We start from the raw sequence: 12344 nt of genomic DNA, 5'->3' as shown, positions 1-12344 counted from the left end.
TTTTTGGAATAGATTAGGATTAAATTTTTTTTTTATATAGATAGACTTTTAAATAATGTTTGCACATTTTGATAATCTCATTCTTCTTTAAAAAAAAAAAAAAAATAGTTCTCTAAGATAGGATAGGGTTTAAGTCAAATTAACCCCTAAAACAGAAAATTATTCCTTTTTAGATAGTTTAATTAGGTTTTTTTTTATTAATTCCGAATTTTTATAAAAATACAAAAATATTAGGTGCATGTCAAATAGTTTGCATGTTAGATTCATTTAATTAGAAATAGCTTGTTAGTAAAATTAGGTCATGTAGTTAAAGTGTGTGTTTTAATTTCAAGATAAAAGAAAACCAAACAAAAAATTTTGTTTGCTTTGTGCATTTAATTTTTTTAATGTAATTCATTTGATTCATTGAGTGTTTTATAATGATTGAGCACCCGTGTGATCACCATTTTGCATGATAGAGATTTAGGTTAAAATTAATCCAAATTGCTTGCAAAAATATTTTTGAAAATAAAAAGAAATGGTACCGAAAGGGCATTAAAGAAGTCTAGTGTAACCAAGTCCCCGTACCCAAAGTCTCTAGTTCGAAGGAGTAAAATAATTCTCTCATTATTTTACTTAGGTGTCTAATTGGTGACTCCTAGATAAAATCCATTTGCATGTTAAAAATTAAACCTAAGTCGCGAATTGGTATGAGCTTGGGAGAACTCGAGCTAAGTTTAAAACTTAGTAGTCCATTAGCCTAAACCCTAGGTGGTGCATCCGAAATTTAGGTCGTGACACATATATTTCAATATAGAAGAAGAACGGGAAAAGTATAAAAAAAAAAAGTCTCAAACCTATTGCATCAGTACCAATTCAATCATAAACCTTTTAATTAAATCAATTTAGTCATAAGGCTTTTTACATTAGTGCTAATTTTGGCCGGCCAACGCTGACATGGACGTTGGCCGTGGCTAAAAGCTAACGTGACAATTTTCAAATTAATTTTTATTAATTTTTTTCTTTTTCTTTTTTTCCCTTTTCTTTTCGAAGGCTCACCAACCACTACTAGGAAAGTCCAAGAGGAAGAAGAAGGAAAAGAAAAAAAAATTAATAAAAAATTATCTAAAAATTGCCGCGTTAGCGTCTAACCACCAGCTGGCGTCCACGTCAATGTTGGCCAGTCAAAATTGACTAGATAGACTAAATTAGATGAAAATGTTTAGGACTAAATTAATTAAATTGAAAAGTTTAGGACTAAATTGATATTTATGCAATAGGTTTAAGATTTTTTTGGTACTTTTCCTAAAGAAGAACCTAAGGACAATAAATAAAAGTGCTGCTTACTCACCAAAAAGAAAAGAAAAGTTACAAGTTTAGAGGCGACAACAGGGTCGCAGAGGCCTTGAGCCATTGCTTTGGCCAATCGGAGGGGCATTCTTACTTTTAGGGATGTCTTTACTTGTTGCCTGTTATCACTTTATTAGTAGTTATCTTAGTAAATTACATAATATTAGGTTAAATAAATCGGTGTCCTTTGATAGATGCCCCGTACAAATGAGTTATAGATAAAGAATGGACAGGAATTCCTCTTGTTGCGACGTGTAGCGCAACCGCTCCCTTCCTTTCCATTGATCATTATAATCCTATGTGAGATTAAATTAAGTAAACCCACCTCATATCTTGATATATAAATTATCCACCAAGGAATTGTGTCAGTGTGAAAAGGAGGGAAACAGAGAACCTAAGAATAGCCAAGGCAATGTGAAAGCAAATGCATTCGTCCCAGTTATACCAAGTTCAAGCAAGGGACAAACAATCCTTTCCTTAAAGCCATGAGCGGATGATTCTTCTGTTTCATTACGCAATTAATGAACCAAAAAAAAAAAATTATTGATTCTACATGAACACATTGAGACAAAGTTATATCCAAGAGAAGCAAACCAGAAGCCATTCTCCGAAAGAAACATCTCATCACTTCATCTGTGAGAGTTTTCCCAGTCATCTTCCAATATCATCGATTGTGCAGGCATTTTACTCCTTGCGATCAAAGGATATGTCCAGCGCTTTCAACGATCTGTCCAATGACCATGTCCCCCAATTGACACACTGAGATCTGGCAATGCAAATCGGCGTCTTCTGGCTCAGTGAAACGTTTCGATCTTGCCTATAGCACCGCCACGGTCTCCCGTCGCCTTGAAAAACCCGACAGATCCAACAGACCAAAACCAGCGTCGGAGTAGCCGAAATGGCACGTACTCACCCTCCTTGTCTCCTGCACCATACGCCTCTCCAGCTTCTAACTGGAACGAGTCATCGTAACTCGAGATCTGATCATTGAACTCTCGGAACTGACCAATCCCGAATGACTGGGACGCGACCCATACCGACACGGCCTTGCTGCTCGCGACTTTGCAAGTCGAAGCTGTGGTTGAAGGTGGGAAACCGAGGCACGTCGTATGAAGCCTCTAGATGGTACCCAAGCTCCGGTTCTGAGTCCTCAGACTCCAACAAGAGCTCGACCACTGCCGCCAGCGAGGACGATGAGGCGGCCGCGATCTCATCCTAGAAGCTTCCCATGGGAGAGGTCAGATCTGGAGCCCTTGGTGAGGACAAGATCTAGGCCGTGATCTCGTCAGACCCGGCGTCTCTGACTTGTGTCCATCTAATAACAACACGAACAGCGGAGATTAAAGGAGAGAAATTGAGACGAGGTAGAATGTAACGTTTAGGCTCGTGAAATGTGAATTCTGAGGTCATCACGTATGTCTTGCTTTCTTCTTTTTCTTTTTCTTTTTCTCATTTTCAGTTTTTTTCTTTTAGCTCCTTTATTATTATTTTTTTCTGAAATAGATGATTTTAAAAATTTTAAAAAAAAATTACTTACATCGCTTGATATAGTTAGTTAATCGATTATATTTTTATTATTGCTAACGATTTATATTTAAACTTTTTCGTGGATGATAAAAATATTCTTCATTTATTCATTTTTATAAGTGATATAAGCAATCATCTTAAGAATAATAATTTTCAAATCATTCACTTTCTTCAAAACAAATAGTCTTAGCTTTGTGTTTATTGTGTCACACAATGATCTTGTTGAAGCTTGCATGGAAAATAGAATTACCTGCTACAAACTAAATCTTGTAGGTGCTTTTATTCCTAGTAATGCTTTGCCTACACTGGATAGTGATCTTGAGAACAATTGTTATATAGTTGAAACCAGGAATTGAGAGCTCCATAGACATAAGAAAGATAATTAAATCCACTAAACGTAGCAATCTCTATGTTGGAATACAATCGTTGAATCAATGTTTTTGCTCACATTGTATCCTAGAAAATATGATTAACAATTCTCATTATTCCATCAACTAAACCTTAATTAGGTTAATTGTCAAAGTAGTCCTACTACATTGATGTTTAAAATGATACCGCTTATTGACGATGGCCCGCGTTGATGTCACAAATGGCTTTTAGGCATGATTAATTCTCCTCCATAAATGTTCACAAAATGTTAATTATTTTCCTCTCTAAAGATACAACTTTCATATTATGTAGGATTTCAACAATTAATCTCCGAATTTATGTTCATAAAATTCTAAACGCAAGTGCACGTGTCAAACAAGTAATATAATAATGAGAAAAAGTATCGTCCCACAGAGATCGATGATTAATAAATCAATTAAATACTAAAATAGACTAATTCTAAAATTTATCTAACAGATCAAAATATAATTAAGAATAAATTAAAAACGAAATTTGTAGACCAAATGCAGTAAAATCAATCAGATAAATATGTTAGAGCATCCGATTTCACTATAACCACTAGATATAAATTTCAGATTGTTGTGAATACAAGAATGATATCAAACATGTGATAGCGGAATTTTCTAACCTATTTACTATCCTATCTCTAGGTATAGCAAACCTACTCACCTTATTAATCCACTATATCTCTATGTGAATTCAAATAAACATGAGTGCATTAAAAATTATGAATATTCCTGGCTTACAATGAGTCTTTTTTATCACTTTATCACCGAAAGCTACACAAATAACGCGGTATATCTCTATCCACGTTTATTTCATGGTTATACATTATAATGAGCAATTGCATATTATCACTTCTCAGTCTCAAACATGCACATCAAATCATTCAAGTGGTGGCCAGTCACTCAAAAGCATTAAGCACAATAATATATAACTCACATGAATAAAATCAATTGTAAAACATAAAAATCATGACATTCACATCATCATGGTTAGGTTACATCGTAACCTAACAAAAGAAAATTAGAACATAGTAGAAAAAATATAAATATAAATCAAACCTAGCATCTTGAATCAAAGAACAAGAATTCTGTCACCACTTTGGTCTTCTCTTAAAAATACTTGAAAAACTCTTAGAAGAATGAAAAAACGATCTAACACCAAAAAAACCTAGTTGCTCTCTCTCTTTCCTATTTATAGGAGATCCAAAATATCTATCTCTCAACACTTGCAGATAACATTAGAGAACAAAATCAAGAATTTCATAATTTGATATTCATCTTCCACTGCTGCTTTTATTTGAATTCCTGATAGTTGCCATTCTTTTCCTTATCTTCTCCATATCTCATTATTCTGCATAAACAAGGAAAATTCAAATAATCAGAAAGAAATCCAAATATTTTCTCATAGATAATGCATTAATTGTTGCCTAAAATAAGTAAAATAACTCTATTTTTATAGAGTTATCAATTTATACCAAGTAATAGTTTCTCGTTGTGCATGGAAGAACTTAACCATCAACGTACCATTCCAAAGTTTTTTTTTTTTTAAAAGTATATATATACATACACACATAGACACACACACATACGTACAGACACATATATATTGAAATTGACCTCCGTTATACCTTTTTCTAGACATGCAATCTTCATAAACATGAGATAACTTCAGTAGAACAAGGCAAGAGATCAAGATCAATGAGCCTTCAAAAGCTCGAGACCCACTCCTGAATTCTTAATCGATGACCCACGACCACGATCGCACAAACATCAAACTAAAACATATAACAATAAAGAATTTGTGAAATTCTTAATTATAATAGCTAGATCTTACATAAAAATTTAAAAAAAAAACTTAAAAAAATAATGATTTTTTTTTTTTTTTTTGGGATATGAATTTTTGTCAACACATCAAGCATATGTTTTGTAAATACGTATATTTATATGTAATATACAAAATAAAAAAGATATATATAATAACAATAAAGTAGAAATGGTAAATAAAAAATAAAAAAGGAGAGAAAAACCTCAAATTCAGTCACTTGCTTAGTCGCACCGGCCCATCCATCAAGTCCAACTTACATCATTTGGACCCAACTTGCATTACTTGGACCACTACAAAGCCCAGAAGCCACACCATTATCCGCCTCTCTCTCTCTCTCTCTCTCTCTCTCTCTCTCTCCGGCCACATCGTCCGCAAAGGAGGCTCTACTCTTCATCATCTTCACATCGCGTACAAGCTATGCTTAATCTCTTTGTAAGTTATCAATATCACTAATAAGATTTTGATTAAGTGGTAAATTTTCTAAAAATATTGATAACTAATTATTGCATTTGTTGATGGTAACTTCTTTACAATGTTGGTGAAATTGACAATAGCGGTTTGCTAGTCTTCTAAATCGATAAATAGGACCTAAAGTTTATTGACTGTTGGTCTTGCAATTCTTTGCCCAAGAATGAAGTCGCACTAGAAAAGATATGAGTGTGTTGCACTAAAAATGCTGGCTCATTCGTTGGGATGGAATATGAATCAACTCACCTTATGAAAGTTCGCTCGAGTCCCACAAAAGGCATTTGAATCCTTGTACAATTATCAAATTTGAATGTCAATTTATATGAACTGAGCAGTTAACATACACCCAAAGAGTAAGTTAAGAGTGGTGACAATTGAACATTAAAGGGATATAAATCTATGTAGTTGCATTGTAAATCAACAAAGGGGAGAGAAGCATGGAGAACAATTCTTCAATAGGCAAAGTGTGGAAAACAACCAGCAAGCAAGGTCGAGGCATTAAGGTATGATTTTGCGAGATGGACATATTTGATTTCGTTAGGGTAATGCTTGTGTAAACTGTTCTTATTGGTTTGATTTGATCTCTATATTTTCTTACAAGTGATAGGATGCCATCAAGACGATCTCTCTTCATCCCTCGAATTTTGGCATGCCTGAATAAATGCTTCTACATGATTTCTTTATTTCTTTATTTTTTGAATTCTGTAAATAAATAAATAATTGCCTTAAAGATCTTAAAGATCTCTTTACACATAAAAAAAAAAAAAAAACACTTGCGTATTTACGCAAAGGAAAATCCTGTATTTAGTTTGACCAAAATAGAAAAATCCTATATTTAAGCATTGTATGCACGTCCCTCCTATCTCATAAATATCAAAAGGATTTCATGCAAGGACCAAATGACAGACTACCTCTCAACTTTTTTTGGCCTATACAATTTGGACACAATCTTTTGCTATTTTTTATTCCTATTGCAATGATATTAATTAGTCCAGAATATACTTTAATTCAAAATCATAACTTTTCTTTATCAATTACTATGAGACAATTTATCTCTATTATCAAGTTTGGCTCTCATTTCTATCTCTTGACATACTCATCTTCTAATTTGGCTCTATTCAACATACAAAATCAAACCATTCTAGAATTTCCTATTTAATCATACTATTAGCTGCCTCTGTCTTTTAATCTAAAGCTTTTTCTTTTATTTTTTATTTTTGGATTCTTTATTAACGACTAATGGATAAGCTTTCTATCATATTCATTAGCTGCCTCTATTGCACTTTCATATTCTTTATTAGCCGCCACCAATATTCATCAATCATGTACGTCATATGCCTACTTCTATGAAATTGCAACATGCTCACCATCGTTCGACACCTGAGTTCTTTACATTCAAATATGCGTTTATTTTAAAAATTAATAAATATATAATAGGGAAAAAAAAAACAGAACAATAATAATAATGAAAAAAACAACGAAGATCAATGAAAGATCCATCTATGGAGTCCAGCCACATTCATTCCGTTTGTGGGCTTCAAAAAAATCCAGCCCTATCACCCCCAAATTCACAACTCCAAGACAAACACTTAATTTGTTGGAAGTCCACTTCCGTCAAGAAGAGCTCGAGATCATCATCTTCTTCCATGGGAAGCCTTCGATTCCCTCGGAGATCAATCAAAACCGGAGAGGAGATGGTGAGAATTGACGACGTGAGCAGGAGAAAGGAGAAGTGAAACGCCCCTCAAAGCCTCTTTCTCGATCCTCTACGTATTCCAGAGGCTTCTGCCCCGCTGATCGTTGCCGGAATCCGCTGCTTACCTTACCACATCCAGTGCTTTCGGATCGCAATGTTCTCGCGCGCTTGAGCTTCGAATCCATGTGCTCCTTCAATGGACTCGAGTTTATTGAACCAAGAAATTCCTTCAAACCTTCGACAAATTGGAGCCTTGGAGCTTTCAGTTTTCATTGAGCGTGGAAGTTCAGTACATTCATCCATTACGCATGTGTAAGAGAAACCGAGAGCTTTGTTGTTGTTAGCATGAACATCGGTAACGCCTGAGATTATATTAGTAACTTTCGATTCAGTCTTGATGATCTTGTACTGATTGGGTTGGGGTTCTCACTATCTTGTTGTTTCCTTGTGGCGTTTAATCGAATGCACATCAAGTGTTTGGTGAAATGCCAAAGTCATATTAGTATAAAATGACTTCGAACCTTACTGAGATCATCTTTGTCTGATTGAATGATTCATACCGTACCATTTGGATAGGTTAAGTAAATCTAAATTGATATTGATATTCACTTTTGAGTCAATTCCTAAAGGTCTCAGTCTCGATATGCTTATGGTGCTCTAGGGCGGATAAACTCAACTCTGTGAAATTAGCTGAAAATGTTGATGAACTGAATTGTTAATACTCAGATGATTCATGAAGCATAGACTGATCAATGTAGTCTAATAAATTCATGAAGCATAGACTGATCAATGTAGTCTAATAAATTGGAGTGCAGCTCCTATTGCTGTGCATATCTTTTCTGTGAATGAATGTGAATATGTGTTAAGTGGATGTGGAAATGCAATGTGAATTTGTGTTTACGTTCATGCTGGATTGTGGTTGTTGCTTGCTGGTTATATGCTATCTAATGATGCCGAGGTATTACTTGGAGCTCTTGTATCACCATGTTCAGTCTATACCTTTATTTGTACAATATGATGAAGATAATCACCCCATTTTCTTGTCATAATAAGTATCTTAATTAGAACACATGAATTTTTTCATTTTCAAAGAGTTTGAAAATATGTTATTTCTACTATTAATTAATGTAACTGGTGTTGTGGGGGCACATGCTAACAAGGTTCATTACAATTTTTAGAATGCTAGTTGGCCAAATCAGCTAAATGACGATTGTTGCCAGAATCACATCCAACTGATGGAGTTACTATTAATATAAAATGAAGATAGTCACGATTACAATCTGTTATTATCTTATGTCTTCACCTTATTATTGAGAGAGAGATGAAAAGTAATCTTGCAATCCTTAATAATTTAGGAGAAATTAAAATAAAGAAAGAAAAAAGAATATAAAAAATAACGGAGACCGTGAAGAGAGAGGGTGGCTGGTTAAGCTGCCACCACCCCTCTAGACGTTGTTAATGTTAGAACTGTTCTTGATTGGTGTGCTTCACTAGAGCTTAAAGGGTTTCAAGATCCTCACTCAGTTTGTGAGGATGATTGTCTATAGTATATGTGTGCGTGTTCGCAATACAATGTGATGTGCTTGGTCGACATTTGACGAATGGTGCATTTCGTGTTGCGAACCTGCTTTGGATTTGCTTAGAATTTTTTTCACCTACTGAAAGGGTGTGAAGGAGTGAACTACGAAGTGGGAGTTTTGTACCCATTAGTAGCGTTTACTTCAGTCATAGCTAATGCTCATGGATTTCTCAGGAAATGAGCCTAAGAGGACTAACCCAACTACTAGGGATTACCCTAATTAACTACTACCACAATTCCAACTACCAGAAGCGGGTACGTCCATGTGGCCCTTTTAAAAAAATTTCCCAGATCTGTTCAAATTGAGACCTCTTGTGAAATCTTGTCATGGATACACCCAAACATTGAACTACCATGCTTGTGGTCGTTTTGCTTAGAATTGATTCATTGGATTTGGTTTTGACTCTTATTCAGAGTAGAAGAACAAATTAGTATTCTATGTGTTCTATTGTCCTTACGGAATTTTTGGTTTTAGTGTAGAATATGTGACAATGCAACAAGGACTACTGATATTGCTGATGCTGCTTTCTTTTGGGCCTGGTGGCTGAGCTAAATCGGGCGATGGTCAGTGATAGATTAGGATGTCTAAATCGAGTTTTTGGCTGTATAAGAATAATGCTTGGTGTACAGACGCAGATTACAGAAATTGGTATACATATGGCAGACTCCTATTGAGTTTTGACTATGATCCATTTATTTAAAGGACCACTTGCAGTTGGTCGATTCACTTTGTATTCGAATTTTGCAGACGAGTTTAAGTAAATCTAGCATGACTCTTTTTATATTGATAGTGCTGTTATTTTTATAAGTAATGTTGCTTATGATTCCAGTCCTTGATTCTCCTGATATTTAGCTATAGTTACAATGAGCTGACTTATTGAGGTTTCTATGTTATCTCGCTTACTTTATTTTCTTCTTTCAGGTACAGCTTTAAAGACTGAGGAATGCTTGGTGCTGTTTGTGAGAGGGATTTCAATGAGGGCAGGGGAAGAAGAGTTTGAACAGGAGCCAAGTGGGATTAGAGTTTGATACCGCAGTTGATGTTCGTATATTCTATGGCATTTATGCATCATGAGTGGGTTTTAGAATACGGTTTGGTCAGTTGTATCAATCGCTAGTGGATGGATTGGTTTGTAATAGGAGATTTGCATGCCAGAAAGAAGGGTTTCAGATTAATTCATGGACAGGATACCCTGCATTCATAAGGGTGAAAAAGATCTGATTCTGGCAAGTGGGTCCTTGACCAACTTGCGAAAGATCATAATCATGATCTCAACGCTTGTGAGGAGAATCATCCTGCCAATTCCCAGTGCAAAAGTTCAGCAACAACTGCTAAAGTAGTTGATTTGTGCCGTAAGCCACGGACAAAACAGCTTGATGTTGTTGATAATGGATACTCATCTTCTTCAGGTATTGTCAGTGCCAAATGCATCTAACCGAGGCAAATGAAGGACAAGTGAAACTTGAGCCCTATGTGGGTCTAAAGTTTGATTCAGCTGACAAAGCGTACCAGTATTGTGATACATATGCTGGGAATGCAGGAGATAGAGTTCATATTGGTTAGTTGTTGCGATCAAAAAATGATGATGGTTTGATTACTTCTTAGAGATTTGTCTGCTAGAGAGAACGATTTTAGCATCCTTCTATGGTTGGGTGTGGCGCATTTATGATGATTAAGAGGCATGATAATGGAAGGTTGATTGTTGATTGTTATCAACTAGAGCATAACCATGAGCTTGAGATGCAAATGAAAGGCAACAGAGGTGCAGCTTCTAGGAAATTTTTTAGAGAGATTAATGAAACATTGGAAAAACTAGGCATTACTTAAAACCATAATGGATTGGTATACCGTGCTTCATAATTACTTTCAGAACTGACAAGCTGAGGACATCGGATTCTTTTATGCTGTCGATGTACAGATGGGTTGCTGTAGGAGTCTTTTCTAGGCTGATGGTTGATCTAGGTTTTCCTGCAGTCACTTTGGTGATGCCATCATTTTTTATACCTCCTATAAGCAAAACAATTGTGTGGTGCCATTTGCTACTTTTGTTGGTGTTAATCACCACAAGCAGCCGGTTCTTCTTAGATGTACTCTAGTTGCTGATGAATCAAAGGAGCCATTAATATGGTTGTTTGAGACATGGCTCAGGGCAATGTCTGGGTGCCATCCCAAGTCAATAATAGCTGATCATGATGATTCCATTTTGCAAGCGATTGCACAGGTTTTTCCTTCGAGCCATCATCGATTCTTAATGTGGCAAATTTAGAAAAAAGAACGTGAGCATTTGAGTCCATTGAGTAGTGATTGTAAATATGAATATGAGAAGTGTGTTTATCAAAGTCATACAGTTGGTGAATTTGATGCTGCATGAGATGCTCTTCTCAGCAAATGTGACCTGAGGGAAGATGCTTGGCTGAAGGAAATGTACGAAAAGCGCGAAAACTGGGTTCCACTGTACTTGCGTGGAACATATTTTCTGGAATTCCCATTGATGGAAGTCTAGATGCCTTTTTTGATCCATATTTAAATTCTCAAATGTCACTTGATGAATTTGTTATGAGATATGAGCAAGGTTTGGAGCAACGTCTTGGCAATGAAAGGAAAGAAGATTAAAATTCATTTAACTTGCAGGCATTTTTGCAGATAAATGAACCGATGGAAGAGCAATGTAAGAGGTTTTATACCCTTCTCGTTTTCAGAGTTTTCTAGAGGGAATCAAAGCTACAGGTATCTGGGTGCCAAGATTCATGAGCAAGGGGCCATCAGCAGATATTTGATCTGTAAGTGCGGCAATGAGAATGAGAAACATATCGTTACCTTTTCTTCATCCAATCTCAATGTGATTTGTGGTCGTCAAATGTTTGAATCGGACAATGTATTGTGTAGACATGCTTTGAGATTGTTCTAGACTCTAGATATTAGGGAGCTTCCATCTCGCTACATCTTACATAGGTGGACGAGGAGTGCTTCGTATGGTACTTTACATGATATTGAATCAGGAGGTAGCTCCCACGAAATTAAGGCTAAGATGGTCTAGAGTCTTCGTGAAATTGTTGCAAATATGTAGAGTTTGGTGCCACATTTTTTGAGAAATACAAACATGAAATTATACCTCACAGCTTTGCCATTTGCATCTCCTCGATTTACTGTTCATGATGTTCTCTCTAAGCTGCGATTTTTGCACTATTCCTGTCGTCTGGTGCAGAGCAGCTCTTAGAAGTTTAGACCGACAGTTGGGGCTGGTTTTTTGTGCCTGAGCTCGCCTTCCCTTGGTCTTCAACTCCACCGAAGCGATTGGACCGGTACACCTTTCTTCTGGTGCAATGTTCATTCGACTCTAGGGTTAGGTTTTCCATCGGGATTTCTGGGCTCATGGCTTCGTCTTCTGGTACGCTCGATGGCCAGTTTGTTTAGGCCCAGCAGGTGGTGAAAGGCTTTCGTGGGCGAAGCCTTTTAAGGCTTTCCCCATCTCCTTCCCGTAACCCCTCATCCCCTGGGGCTGAGCGACTTACGGGTTCCTTCGA

The 12344-nt window shown here is 36.1% G+C and overlaps 1 pseudogene; it reads left to right on the top strand.

Moving 5' to 3' along the window:
- Positions 1–9380: 9380 nt before the first annotated feature.
- Positions 9381–11976, top strand: LOC120290538 (annotated as a pseudogene).
- Positions 11977–12344: the final 368 nt, after the last annotated feature.

The sequence above is a fragment of the Eucalyptus grandis genome, chromosome 2 (assembly GCF_016545825.1).
Source record: "Eucalyptus grandis isolate ANBG69807.140 chromosome 2, ASM1654582v1, whole genome shotgun sequence".
NCBI classification, from domain to species: domain Eukaryota; kingdom Viridiplantae; phylum Streptophyta; class Magnoliopsida; order Myrtales; family Myrtaceae; genus Eucalyptus; species Eucalyptus grandis.
Note: the sequence above shows the minus strand (reverse complement) of the source record. Positions and strands in the feature narration are given on the sequence as shown.